This window comes from Myotis daubentonii, chromosome X (genome assembly GCF_963259705.1).
Source record: "Myotis daubentonii chromosome X, mMyoDau2.1, whole genome shotgun sequence".
NCBI lineage: Eukaryota > Metazoa > Chordata > Mammalia > Chiroptera > Vespertilionidae > Myotis > Myotis daubentonii.
In genome coordinates, this window is record NC_081861.1 from 40,468,370 (window position 1) to 40,482,881 (window position 14,512).

The window sequence follows — 14,512 nt, forward strand, 5'->3', positions numbered from 1 at the left end:
TTTGGACTGAGTCCCTGCTTTACTACTCATTAGTTCTGTGGCCTTGAACAAATGCCTGACCTTTCTGAGCTTCAATTTCCTCATCTATCCAATGGGTAATAATAATACCTACCTTATAGGATTGTTGTCAAGATTAAATGAAATACATATAAAATGCTTAGAACAGCCTTTGACATATAGCAAGCACTAAAAAGTAACCACCATTATTAATATCATTATTATTTATTATCTAAACTTGGAGAAGAGACAAGTATGCTGAAAACTAGACTGGAATGTTAGACTTCCATTTACCCAAACGGTATCTTACTAGCACAGAAAAACAAACGTGTCAGGCTGCTAGTCACAGGACCTGAACTTAAACACTCCCCCATGATCCCAGGCAATTATCCCACAGACGTCTAGTTTAGTTCTATAGATCCCAGGATGGGCATGCTGCTTTTTTTCCCCTTTGAAGTTTGTTACTATTTTTCTTAGAAGACTAAAAGTGAAGGTAACAGTAGGATTAAAAATTAGTAAAATATTTCTAAAACATAACAAACCAATGGATAAAATTATATTAAATAATTTGTAAAACAATCAATAAATAGTATAAAAGTAGGAAAGAGGAAAGTACACTATAAAATATTTTTAAACTAAAATGATAAAATGCGGTCAATTGCAACTCATACTCAATATGTGCTAACTTTTGATAGCATTGTAAACTTTCTTTTTTAGTTTTCCAGCATATTTTTCTGTTTATTTCTTTTAAAAAATCTTCGTTGAAAGTATTAGATGTCCCCCCTTTCTTCTCCCTTGTTCCCCATACCCTCTGTTCCAACCCCACCCCACGCCTTCACCACCTATTGTCTGTGTCCATGGGTAGTACATACTAGTATATGCATATAAATTATTTGGTTAATGTCTTCTGCCCTCCCCCCTACTCCCATCCTGAGATTTTCCGGTTTGTTCCATGTTTCCAGGGCATGCTGCTTTTGCAGCATAGCACCATCTGAAAAGAAATCAGAGACACAGGTCCTACTCCTGGCTGTGCCACTATCTATATAACCTTGACCAAGTCGTTTAGTTCTTTGAATCTAAGTTTGTTCACATGTCAAGTGAGGAAATTGGAATTAAATGACCTTGAAGGCCCTGTCTTGATCCTATAATCCATGCTGTTGGCCCTACTGTACGTTCCTGACAATAAGCCTTCAAACCTGTCGTTTCCTCTGCCTAGCTGAGTCTCTCTTACTGATCAGAATACATATCACTTCTTCCAGGAAGTCTTCTCAGATCCCCAAAGTCAGGAGTCTAGTAAACACATTTGGTCACCCTGTACTTCTCCTTTATGGCATGTGACACACTCTGTAATGATTTGGTGTATAATTATTTCTTTCATGTGTACTGCCCCCGACAACCCCGGCCTCCTGAGCTGTAAATACCATGAGGGCAGTGACCATGTCTGTCTTGTTTGTGGTTTTATTCTCAAAGCCTACCAACATGCCTGGCATGTAGCATGTGCTTAATACATATTGGGGGAAAGAAGAAGAAAACTTGCAGTAGATCACAATAAAAGACAAATACTTCAAAGAAAGCCAAGCATTTGACAGTTTCTGTGATAAACTTCACAGAGGCCTTCCAGCAGAGGTAACATTTCAGGTTGTTCATTCTTTCCATGAGTACTGAAATAAACAATATTTTATAAATGTATAAAACTCATACCCTTTGACCAAAGCAATCCTACTTCTAGGAATTTATTCTACAGATATATTTGTCCATGTGAGAACTGACGTTTTTGTTTTGTTTTGTTTGTTTGTTTATTTATTTATTTATTTTATTGTCTAATGTTTTACATATGTCTCCTTTTCCCCCATTTGACACCCCCCCCCAATGCCTGTGTCCATTGGTTATGCTAATATGCATGCGTACAAGTCCTTTGGTTGCTCTCTAACCCCCCCTCCCCACACACACCCCTGCCATTTGTCTCTGGATCTATTCTTGTTCATCAATTTATGTTGATCATTATATCCCACATATGAGTGAGATCATGTGATATTTATCTTTCTCGACTGGCTTATTTCACTTAGCATAACGCTCTCCAGGAGAACTGATATATTTTATAAGGATTTTTGTTGCAGCATTATTAGTAACTGCAGAAAATTGGAAATAATTTAAATGTCCACTAATACGGGGCTAGTTAAAGAAACAGTACATCTGTTATGCTAAGTGAAAGAAGTCAGACAGAGAAAGACAAATACTGTATGATTTCATGTAAAAAAAAACAACCAGAAACAAATTCATAGATACAGAGAACATTTTGATGGTTGCCAGATGGTAGGGGGATTGGGGAGATGGGTGTAAAGGGGAAATGGCTAATATCCATAACACTGACACCATCAAAATGCTGGCGAGTGTGTAGAGCAACAGGAACTCTTGCTGGTGGGAATGCAGAAAACCGTATAGCCACTTTGGAAGACAGTTTGGCAGTTTCTTACAAAATGAAACATTATGCTAGATCTTGGTATTTACACCAATAAGTTGAAAAGTTATGTCCATACAAAAACCTGCACATGGATGTTTATAGCAGCTTTATTCATAATTGTCAAAGCTTGGAAACAACCATGATGTCCTTCGTTGTCCTTAGGTGAATGGATAAATAAACTGTGGTACATTCAAACAATGGAATATCATTCAGTATGAAAAAGAAATGAGCTATCAAGCCATGAAAAGACATGGGGAGAACTAAAATGCATATTACTATGAAAAAAGCCAATCTGGGTGCAGCCACTGTGGAAAGCAGTATGGAATTACCTCAAAAAATTAAAAATGAACTACCATATGACTTAATGATTCCACTTCTGGGAATATATCCGAAGAAACCTGAAATACCAATTTGAAAGAATATATGCACCTCTATATTCATTGCAGCATTATTTACAGTAGCCAAGATTGGGAAGCAGCCCAAGTGTCCATCAGTTGATGAGTGGATAAAAAGCTGTGGTACACCCTAGCTGGTTTTGCTCAGTGGATAGAGCATTGGCTTTCAGACTGAAGGGTCCCAGGTTTGATTCTGGTCAAGGACACATGCCTGGGTTGCGGCTCAATCCCCAGTAGGGGGCATGCAGGAGGCAGCTTCTATCTCTGTTTCCCTGTCCCTTCCTCTCTGAAGTCAATAAAAATATATTTTTTAAAAAGCTGACGTACATTTACACAATGAAATATACTCGGCCATAAAAAATAAGGAAATCTTACCCTTTGCAACTGCATGGATGGACCTGGAGAGTGTTATGCTAAGTGAAATAAGCCAGTCAGAGAAAGAAGAGTACCAGATGATTTCACTTATATGTGGAATCTAATGAACAAAGTAAACTAACAAACAAAATAGAAACAGACTCAGATACAGAGAACAGAATGGCAGCTATCAGAGGGGAGGGGAGTTGGGAGGTCGGGTGAAAGAGGTGAAGGGATTAAGCAAAAATCACACATAATTCATAGACACAACAGTATGGTCATTATCAGAGGAAAGTGGGCTAGGGGGTGGTAGAAGAGGGTAAAGGGGGGATAAATGGTGATGGAAGGAGACTTGACTTTGAGTGGTGAACACACAATACAACATACAGATGACATATCATAGAATTGTACACCTGAAACATATAATTCTATTAACCAATGTCACCCCAATAAATTCAATAAAAAAGAAATGACTTAAAAAAGAAAGTAAAAAGCCAATCTGAGAAGGCTACATACTATATGATTCCAACTATATGACATCTTGGAAAACTATGGAGACAGTAAAAAGATCAGTGGTTGCCATGGTTTGAGGGAGAAGGGAAGGGTGAGTTAGGCAGAGCAGAGCATTTTTAGGGCAGTGGAAATACTCTGTATGATACTATAATGAAGGATACAGGTCATTGTTAGACATGAGCAGAGCAAGGACAATGGGCCAGGTACAGAAACTCACCTGGGAAGAAAGCTCTGGTGCCTAGCAAGGGGCAAAACTGGGAAAACAAGAACCTTGCCCCCAGGGTAACCTTTTCTCAGTCAGCATATCACTGGTCATGCGGCTTGGGTCCCTGATCTTTCATATCACTGATCAGGCACTTTAGACCCTCTGACCTTTTCCTCTCTACAGATAACTTCTAGGCCTCGGTTGTATTTCAGCTCCAGGCCCAGAAAAGCAGTAAAACCAGACAAGTGACCCTGTGACTGCCTCAGGACCAGCTGCATTGACTAATAACTCCCTTCCCTGGCACCAACCAATCAGTAGAGACCATGACCCTGAGAGAGCACACCTGGAAAGCTGATATTCTATTGAGACCCTCCCCTGAGGACTCCCCTAAGATTTCCACCTGCAAAAGAGAGATAAATACGCTCAGGATGGAGGACCCAGTGCAAGCTCTCCCTCCAAGAAGCATGCCTGTGCCAGTCCCCCACAGGCACATGTCCCCTAACCTCTATGGGACCCCATAAGACTTGCAACGAGGGGAGCAATGGGCAGCGGCAGCTCATCCCAGGCTAACCCCCTGAACCTGGCTCCAAGGACCTCTTTTCTCTGACTTCCCAGTGAGCCAAAGCAGCCCAGCCTCGGCTCTCCTGTTGCTTCTTCTATGCCATTCCTTGTTTCATTGTTCTAGGTATATTTTTTGCTGCCATCATGGACCCAGTGCCCTTTGGCTCAGTGCTGTGTAGCCCTTCTGTTTGGATATCCCCATCTCCCAGGCCTTTTCCTTAAATAAATTCAATTTTTTTTTAATTTTTTTAATTTTTAAAAAAATATATATTTTATTGATTTTTTACAGAGAGGAAGGGAGAGAGAGATAGAGAGTTAGAAACATCGATGAGAGAGAAACATCGATCAGCTGCCTCCTGCACATCTCCCACTGGGAATGTGCCCACAACCCAGGTACATGCCCTTGACCGGAATCAAACCTGGGACCTTTCAGTCCGCAGGCCAACGCTCTATCCACTGAGCCAAACCGGTTTGGGCTAAATTCAATTTTTTAAATCACTGTCTGAGATGGCTATTTAGCTTGCCCACACACCACTGATTTAACTTTTCAATCATTATACATTTGTTCAAAGCCATAGAATGTATGCCACCAAGAGTGAGCCCTACAGTTAACTATGGACTTTGGGTGATTGTGATGTGTCTATGTAGGTTCCTCAATTGTAACATGTAGCCACTCTGGTGGGGGATGTTGGTAATGAATTGTACGGGCAGTGAGTATGTGGGAAATCTATATAGCATCTTTTCCATTAAAAAATGTTTTAAATTAAAGTAAGTTGGAATACAATATTGTATTCATTTCAGGTGTACAACATAGTGATTTGAAATTTACATACCCTATGATGTGATCACCATATGTCTATTAACCATCAATCACTGTGCAAAGTTATTACAATATTACTGACTATATTCCCTGTGCTGTACATTATATTCCCATGGCTTATTTGTTTTACAACTGGAAGTTTGTCCTTCTTTTTCACCTTCACCTTTTTACCCATCCTCCACCCCTTCCTGTCAATTTTGAGGTCAACCTAAAACTGTTTTTAAAAAATAAGTTGAGCCGAAACCGGTTTGGCTTAGTGGATAGAGCGTCGGCTTGTGGACTGAAGGGTCCCGGGTTCGATTCCGGTCAAGGGCATGTACCTGGGTTGCGGGCACATCCCCAGTGGGAGATGTGCAGGAGGCAGCTGATCGGTGTTTCTCTCTCATCGATGTTTCTAACTCTCTATCTCTCTCCCTTCCTCTCTGTAAAAAATCAATAAAATATATTAAAAAAAAATAAGTTGAAAAAGGCATTTAAAAGGAAAGATGAAAGAAAAGAAACAAAAGAAAAAGAGTCTGCTAGTTGGAGCAAACAGGAGCTCAGAACCCTTGCTTGTTATTTGGAAATGACATTATCTTCTGTGGACATATAGGACACGAGCCGGAGACGAAGCCGTCCAATTCCCAAACCATCTGAGGGCACACCTGCCTGGAAGACAGTTGTGGTGGGAGGCTTTTGTCATTTGGTAAATCCCCAATAATCAAACGATCATATTGAAGTAAAAGAACCTTTTTGTACTGTGAACCACACGGCCCAAGTTTCTTTTGGCAGAGCCAGGTGCCCAGAGCTGGGACGCACTAAGGCTCTGCAGTGGGGATGTCCATAAAAGTGGGTGTAGGCAGCCGCCCCCAGCATGGCCTGCCTCGAAGATACCCTCCATCCTGGCGGAAGTTGGAGCCTCGTGGTTCAGCAGCAGGCTATGACTGACCAGCTGCTCAGAAAGCCCGGGATAAGGAGGGGGGAGTGGGCAAATGGACAGCAGGTTAGTATTCTGCTTGGAAAGAGAAGACAGTCTGTTCCTGTGTGATGGTGGGGGGTGGGGTGGAGAAACAAATAGTGCAGCTGGGCCAGGCTAGAGAAAGCAATTGAGATGCAAGTGAGAGGAGCTGCTGGAGCTGCCCAGGAGGAGGCCAGGGGAGCTCAGGCAACAGTGGCTGGAAGAGCTAACTTTTAGCATCACCTTGATTGGAGTGTGATCCAGCAGGAAGGGTGAGGGAACAGATTTGGAAGATGAAAGTTTTCAGGAGGCTGAGAATGTACAGATAGATGCATTACTTGCATATGGTGGTCTCTAGGTAAATGCCTGTTAAAGGAACCCAACAAATAAATAACTAACTCTCCTACTGTCCCTGCTCATCATTATCTATAGAGTTGAGGGTCTTTTGAGGTTTTGTGATGCTAACTCAATTGTGTATTCATAGAAATCATAGGGAACATAGAAACACATCTGGGCCAGCTTTTATCGTTTTAATCAGGCCTTTAATGCCATGCATAGATTCTGAAGAGATGCTTCAAGAACAATAGAAATAGTACCTCGGCTTTATTGAATATTTATCATGTGCCTGGCTCTGGATCTGCATTAACCCAATTCAATGTCCTTTCTCGGTATATGAGCTAGGCACTCTGCTTCTTCCTCAGGTGAGGAAGATGAGGCTCAGAGAGGGTTCATGGCTTACCCACATCCATGCAGGAGTAAGGGCAGAGTTGGCATCCAAAGTCCACACTCCTAACCATGGAGCTACTCTACTGATTAAACCTTTAAGACAACACAGCCATAACCAAAGAACTTATATGCATAGCACAGACAATATACATATGCATGGACACAGACAGTAGAGTAGTGAAGGCCTGGAGTGGGGCAGGGGCTGGGTGGAGGGGGGGCAAAAGGAGGGAAAATAGGGGACATCTGTAATACTGTCAACAATAAAAAATAAAGTACAAATAGGCAGTTAAAGGATGTCCAGAAAAGTAGGTATAGGCAGCTTCATCAGCATGGCCTGCCGACAAGGTACCCTGCATCCCATTTCTAAAAGTGGCTTGAGGCCAGCGGGGGAAGGGGTCAGCAAGCTAGGCATCTTCTGACAGCAGTTGCAGATGACTGCTCACAGCTGCGGGTCTTTCTTGGCTGACAAGCAAGCCTTTTCTGGGACCTTTGTTTCCTTTTCCCCTACCTCTCTCTTCACCCTCACTTTGGAGGTGGGCTGGGAGTGGAGAGAGGGGTAAGCTCCCATCTTAGCTGCTATTACTGTTTAGCTGGAGCTGAAAGAAGTCTGCTTAGGACATTTTGATTCCCAGACTTTATCTCTTCAAAGGAGTAGGCCAGCTCAGGTCAGGAGAAAAGGGCAGAGTGATTTGACAAAGAGTGAAATGAAGGTTCCTCCCTACATTCTCCTGGCTTGCCTTCTAGGGGCAGTCTTGTTTCCAGGGTCAACAACTGCCATCCCTACTATATTTAGGGCATTCTATACCTTTTGAAAAAAAAAAAAAACAAAGGGGAGCGTTTTCTTTTCCCCATATTTTAACAATGATGCTCAAACAAAGCCACCCAGCCTAAGGAATATCCAGACATCTACCTGGAGCTGAAACGAGACCTTTTTTTTTTTTTTTCTCAGACTGCCAAGGCAATGCTACTGACTTAGGCAGAAGTCAGTCTCCAAAGGGGCCAGATCCCAAAGTAAGATGACAGCAAGGAGCTGAAAATGCAACAAACTAAAGATTCTGGTATATCCTTACCCACTACCCAATCAACTTAAAGCCCAGCAGTGTTTGCACTTCAAGTCAGGTAAGCTGGTCTGTTCCTGCTGAGAATATATGCTGTGTCAACCAAGAAATGTTGAACCTGGCAGAAAACCCGGAACTGTTAGCACTTCCTAGCAGGTATGCTGACCACGATTTCCTTTCTCCTCGAGTCTGCTCTCCCAGGGGCTCAGAGAGTGAGTAGGGCTTTCTTCCCAGTCCCTCTGAGCAGCGTGGCCAGGTGTGGCTGGCCAAAGGTCCGTGCTGCTGAACGATATATGCTCTTCATTATGTCTGCCGGTTTCAAGCCTTCCATTGTCAGGCTGCCTGACAGCCTACTTTCCCAAAGAATTTTTTCTCCCCTCTAACTTGAGTTAACCATTCCCGGACCAAAGCTGGGCTCTTGCCTGTTTTTGAGATTACACACTTTTTTTTTTCTTCAACTGCTCTTGCAACTGTGAGGGGAAGCAGAGTTTGTCACCCCAAAATATGCTTCTTGGGATATTGATTATTTTAAGCTGGTTATTAACAAAGGACTCAGAAAGTACCGTTGGCCCTCCCCCTTACCTGCCTAAAGGAATTCAGATAGAAAAGCCTGCTTAAAAGAAGGGAGCATTACCTTAGCATCATAATAGGAACTAAATGTGGCAGATAAGGTCTGTTAGACTCCCATATGTGTGTCTTATTGTTTCTGGGTGGCGAAGCAAGAAATTCTTCTCCACGTTTGCTCCTTCTTATTTCCTTATGAATTGCTTATTTTCCTTTTGAAGTCCCAGACCCCTGTCTCCCTCTCCTTAGCCCAGAATGGCACATAAGCCTCAACTACCCAATTGTCCTCAGGTCTCATATTCTTAGGGAACCCCTGTACGTACATATGTAATACATTTTCTCCTGTGAATCTGTCTCATGTTGATTTGATTATTAGTCCAGCCAGAAGAACTTAGAAGGGTAGAAGTAAAATTATTTTTCTGCCCCACCCTGTGAGCTCCCAACTCTCAAGGTTAGGTTTTCTTTTCCCTCTTCCACTACTCCCAAGCCTCAGGCAAAATAACTGGAAAAAAAAATGAACTGATTACTTAGGATCTAGGAACAAGCCCCTCTCTGTGCCTCATTTCCTCATCTAGAAAATAGGAATCATAACGATACTTACTTATTTTATAGGGTCTATAAAGAGGGTGGAATGGGGTAATAATCTGCCTTGTCCATATTAAATGACCAATAAATGGTAGATATGTTATTATAATTTTTGAATCCCAGGGAACACTCTCCTTTCATTACCTCCTCCTGACATAATTTGTCCCTATCCTCACCCATGACAAAAGCACCCCACCAAGGAGAGCACAGATTTAGACACATTTATTTACATCAGGTCACATTTACTGAAATCAAGAAACTAACAAATAGAAATTCTATGATGTTAGGATTTGTCAAGAACTTCTAGGCACCATACAAAGTGGTGGGAGGTTGCATTGAAGAGGGGGTGCATATCCAAATGGTTTCATGATGTTTTTTGCTCTATCCTTTGAGCATTTTGCCTATCTTGAAATGGTAATAGCTGTTTGGGCCGAGATAAACAGAACATGACTGCTAAGGTAGGAGATAGAAGACAGTGCATTATCAGAGCGAGGATTATAGGCAAGGGACAAGCAGAGGCTTCCTTAGAGCAGGCTGTTATTAACTTCCTCATGAGTAGAGACAAGCACACAGACTTGGAGCTCACTCAGCAGCAGCTAAGGTTCGATTCTGTACTCACAGTGAGATCCCATAAGCTGGCCCTGAGCTTCATTCATTTTTAAACAAGTATCAAGTGCCTGCTACGAGAGGCAATGTACTGTGAGGATATACAAATGTGTAAGACATGCGTCCCAAAGGCAAAGAGCTGTAGAGGGAATAGTGACATAGAAGATCATAACACAACGAAACATGTTACATGGGCCTGAGAGAGCGACAGTGAGAGTATGCTATGGGCATTCAGAAGGAGGAGACTCCAGCTGCAGGAGGTGAGAGAAGACTTCAGAGTGTGGCTCTGACAGGGTGGAGAGACAGAGGAATGATGTAGAAATGGGAGCAGTGGGGGCATGTATAGAAGTGCTTTGAAAATTCAATTGGTTGGGTCAAAGGGCACACAGGCTAATAGCATCATTTAAAAGGGGCTATTCACCCACAAAACTCCCACAATATAACAGTGCCCTTGGGGGTGGGGTGGGGGTTACAGTGAAAACATAGCATCTTCAATTGTATTGCTAGAGCACATTGTTAGTTAACTGGCTTTTCCTGCTTCACAATCCCCTCTGCAGTGGTCTGGAACACCCCCATTGTGACTCTGCAAAGGCAAAATACCTGCCTTTATCCATCAGGATGGGGTAGCTGTGGGGGATGAGGAGCCAACTCATTTGTCAAACAAAAGCAATACATATGTGCTATTTTAGGTCAGAAGAGACAGCGACCACTGAGGCAAACTTTAGTTGAGCCTTTAAGGAGATGGAGATAGCTCCTCCAGGCAGAGGTGCCTGAAATGGGAAATACACTTATTCTTTAGGGAGATGGGGGAGGTGGACTGAGATCATTGTGATTGAACTGGAGGTTTGAATAGAGCAGAGGTTATTAAAAGGGGTATTTTGTTTAGCCCAGGCAGAATTTTCCTAATTTTATTTGCCAACATTAGACAATTGGGAGATTTTACATAAAAATATGGATTTCGGGCTCCCTTGAGAAACTGGGCCCACATTTCTAAATGGCATCCATGCTTTGGAGAAGGGGAGCTTGCCCACAGCCACCACTAGCTCACTCTATTCCTTCCTGCTATTCACATTTAGATGCTAATCACATTTTGTGAGCACAGCGCCTTTAGCTCTCCACAATGCTTTTGAAAGCCAAAAGCCTGATGGCTCAGAACACTTTCGATAGCTTATTCTTTAGGGGGCAAGTGTATGCTATTTGGGTTTCCCTATTTTCTCTTTTTTTCATGTTACTTCCAAGTTCCTGCTAGCGTTTGATTTTGCAACTTCTCATATAGAGGGTCTCTGTGCCATGAGGGTGGCAAACTTGGTAAGGGCAGCATGCCAGGCCCAGGAACTCAGCCTTTGTTCTCTAGGGGCGAAAAGAAGGCCAAAACACAGGCAGATCTTAAGAAAGTTAGTCTGGAAGAAGCTACGAACCGGGCTGCAGGGACTGAAATTAGTATCGGCCCTGGAAGCACACTATCTGGTCTTAAATTTCAGCTCAGTTACTGGGTGGGTGAGCTCCGGCAGGCTGCAGAAGCTTTCACTGCTTTGATTTTCTCATCTGTAAAATGGGCTTGAGAGGAACAGTACCCACCGCATAGGGTTGTTGTAAGAATTAAATAAGATACCAAACATAAAGCACTTACCACAATGCCTGGTACATTACTGTTCCAGGATCATTTTTAGAATTAATCCTGGAGGCCAATTAGAGGATTACTGCAATAGCCTGGTATGAGCTAGTAAGCCCCAGATTAGGACAGGGACAGTGACAAAAAGAAAGACCAGTGTGGGAACATTGGGAATGTTGGGAATGAAGAACCAACTGACCTCAAGGTTGATTGGGGATTGGGGAAGAGGAAGTTCAAAAGATAACTTGTGAATTTCCAGCCTGGGTAATGGGGAATGATGGCATTGAAATGGAAAACTCTGGGAAGACATTTTCAGAGGAAGGGAAGTTAATCTGATATATATTCAGTTAGAGGTGCCAGTGGAGAGGTGAGAGCCAAGTGGTAATGCCCAGCGATGTGGGAGCAGGGATGGAGATGTGGATTTAAGCATGAAAAACGTGTGAGGAAGGGGCACTCTGGGAGGGCCTGGCGAAGCTATAGTGTTCAGTTGACCAAAGACAGCCCGAGACATTAAGCATCTGGGTCAGGCTCAGCATCTCTGTTTGAACAGGCAGGAGCCTCACTTCACTCAGGTACGGTGTGTATTCTGCTCGGTCAGCTGTGCCACTCAGAGACTACCTTTGTCCTTCATCTTATGTGCTTTCAGTTCAAATGCTGACCTGGCCCAATCCTGCTTACCTTGTGAGCTTGATGGGGTCAAAGTCCCCTGGGGTGTAAAGCAACAGGCTGACACTCAGTTTTATATTTGATGAAATGGAGTCACCTAATACAGGCAACAGGGGAGGGTGGCAGGCAGACTTGTGGGGGGACCAAGCTCGTGCCTGGTGCCTCCCTCCTGATCCTCTCAGGAGATCCCATGTTCTCAGCTGCTCCCTCGATTTTCAGGGCAGTCTGTCTCCCTCTCTCCTCATGTGCCTGTCCAGAGAACCATTTTCTCAGGAATTCCAGGTCAGATAAATTAATCCCCATCAATATTTTACCCTTTCTACTCTCTCAATACACTAGGTGTTGCCAGCCTCTTTAGGCCCAGGCTCTGAGCCAGGTGTGGGAGTTTGAAGATGAAAAGGCCAGGCCATACCTGGAAGAGCTGGAACTACAACGCACTGAAGTGTGGCCATGGTGATTTCAGGCAGGGTGCTTTTAGGGCAGTGGTTCTCAACCTTGGCTGCACATTAGAATCATTTGGGAATCTTTTTAAAATCCTGATTTCTGGGCCTCATCCTCCGGAAATTCTGTTTCTTTGTTACTAATGTTGTGGCCTCACCCCATAACAAAGAAACAGAATTTCCGAAGGATGAGGCCCAGAAATTAGGATTTTAAAAAGATTCCCAGGTGATTCTACTGTGCAGCCAAGGTTGAGAACCACTGTTTTAGGGTCTGTGAAAGCGCACCAGGTGGGGGGCACCTCATTCCATTTGCACAGAGGGCTGACCGATCCCCCTTCCCACCAGAAACCATGCCATCAAAACATGCACATGCACAATTTATTTACCTCTCCATTCTCTAGCATGTCAGCCAGGAGCCAGGGCAAGAAAAAGAAAAAGGAATAAAATGAATGTAAGCACAGTGAAGGAAGGGCTCAGCTGATTAAACAAGACTTCTGACTATGGTCATTAATGTTCAAGAAAATTCCAACTTGACATGGCATCAAACAGGCTGTGTATGTAAAAGTATATTAGGAGACATTCAAAGTGGCCAGTCAGTGTCAGGGTCGACAAAATTCCCTGGCCAACAGGTTATCTAACAGACACCTGACATGGATTTGCTTCCTACAGGCAATGCAGCAAGGAAAGCCAATGGAATGCAAATGTTCTCACTAAACCTGCTCAGGTAAGAGCAGCCTGGCTGCCCTGCAAAGCTCCCTCCTTAGAAATTCTGCTGGCAAACCTTGTCTACTCCCCTGGGAGGAGACTAAAGTTCTCTCTTCTTGGGGAATTTGGATTGTATGCTTTGCAGGAAAAAAAAACAACAACTCCAGAAGAATTTTAGAGTTCGACTGTTGTTTCTAGAGGTCTTATCTTCCAAACTGAAGATGTATTTCGAGCAGGGATTAAGAGGTTGTTAAGTGGACAGAGAGATCACTAGCTCCATGGCTCTAATACCCTCAGATAGTGCTCAGATACCCTCCGTTGACTGCAGCGACATCTATTGGCCAGAGAAAGCAATGCATGTTTACATTTAAAAAAGCGCTGGTTCTATCTTGGGGATTAGTTTTTTTTGTGTGTGTGTTTTTTTTAAGTAGAGTGGACAAGATATTATTATGTTTATTAACCCCTGTTAAATAACACTTTGACCACAACCCTAAGAATTCCTTTTCTATATCTTTGTGGTTTTTTCTTCTTTTAATCCTCACTCGAAGATATTTTTCCATTGATTTTTAGAGAGAGTGGAAGAGAGAGGGAAAGATAGAGAAATATCAGTGTGAGAGAATCACATCGATTGGTTGCCTCCTGCATGAGCCCTGACCAGCGCCTGGGCCGGGGAGGTGCCTGCAACCAAGGCATGTGCCCTTGACCGGAATCGAACCTGGGACCCTTTGGTCCGAAGGCTGACGCTTTATCCACTGAGCCAAACCGGCTAGGGCCCTTTTCTATATCTTTGGATGACATTTATGATGTTATTCATAACTGGATACTGACCATACTTTTTGAAAACTGAGCAACTGCCTCTTTGGATTAAAAAAAATACATTTTTATTGACCAGCTGGCGTGGTTCAGTGGTTAAGCATCGACCTATGAACCAGGGGGTCACAGCTCAATTCTCGGTCAGGGCACATGCCTGGGTTTCGGGCTCAATCTCCAGTGTGGGGCATGCAGGAGGCAGCCAATCAATGATTCTTTCTCATGATTGTATCTCCTATATTTTTATTGATTTAAGAGAGGAAAGGAGAGGGCGAGAGAGGCAGAAACATCAATGATGAGAGAGAATCATTGATCAGCTGCCTCCTGCAGACCCCACACTGGGGATTGGCCCACAACTCTGGCATGTGCCCTGACCGGGAATTGAACTGTGATCTCCTAGTTCATAGGTTGACACCCAACCACTGAGCAACACTGGCCAGGCCTCTGGATTTTTTTAAAACAATCATTATGACTTTGCATTTATTTTAAAGCTTCTT

At 43.2% G+C, this 14,512-nt stretch overlaps 1 protein-coding gene across 2 annotated transcripts in view; it reads right to left on the reverse strand.

Moving 5' to 3' along the window:
- The window catches only part of SLC25A43 (solute carrier family 25 member 43), a 37,630-nt gene that overhangs the window by 3,258 nt on the left and 19,860 nt on the right, over positions 1 to 14,512 (reverse strand). The window lies entirely within an intron of this gene.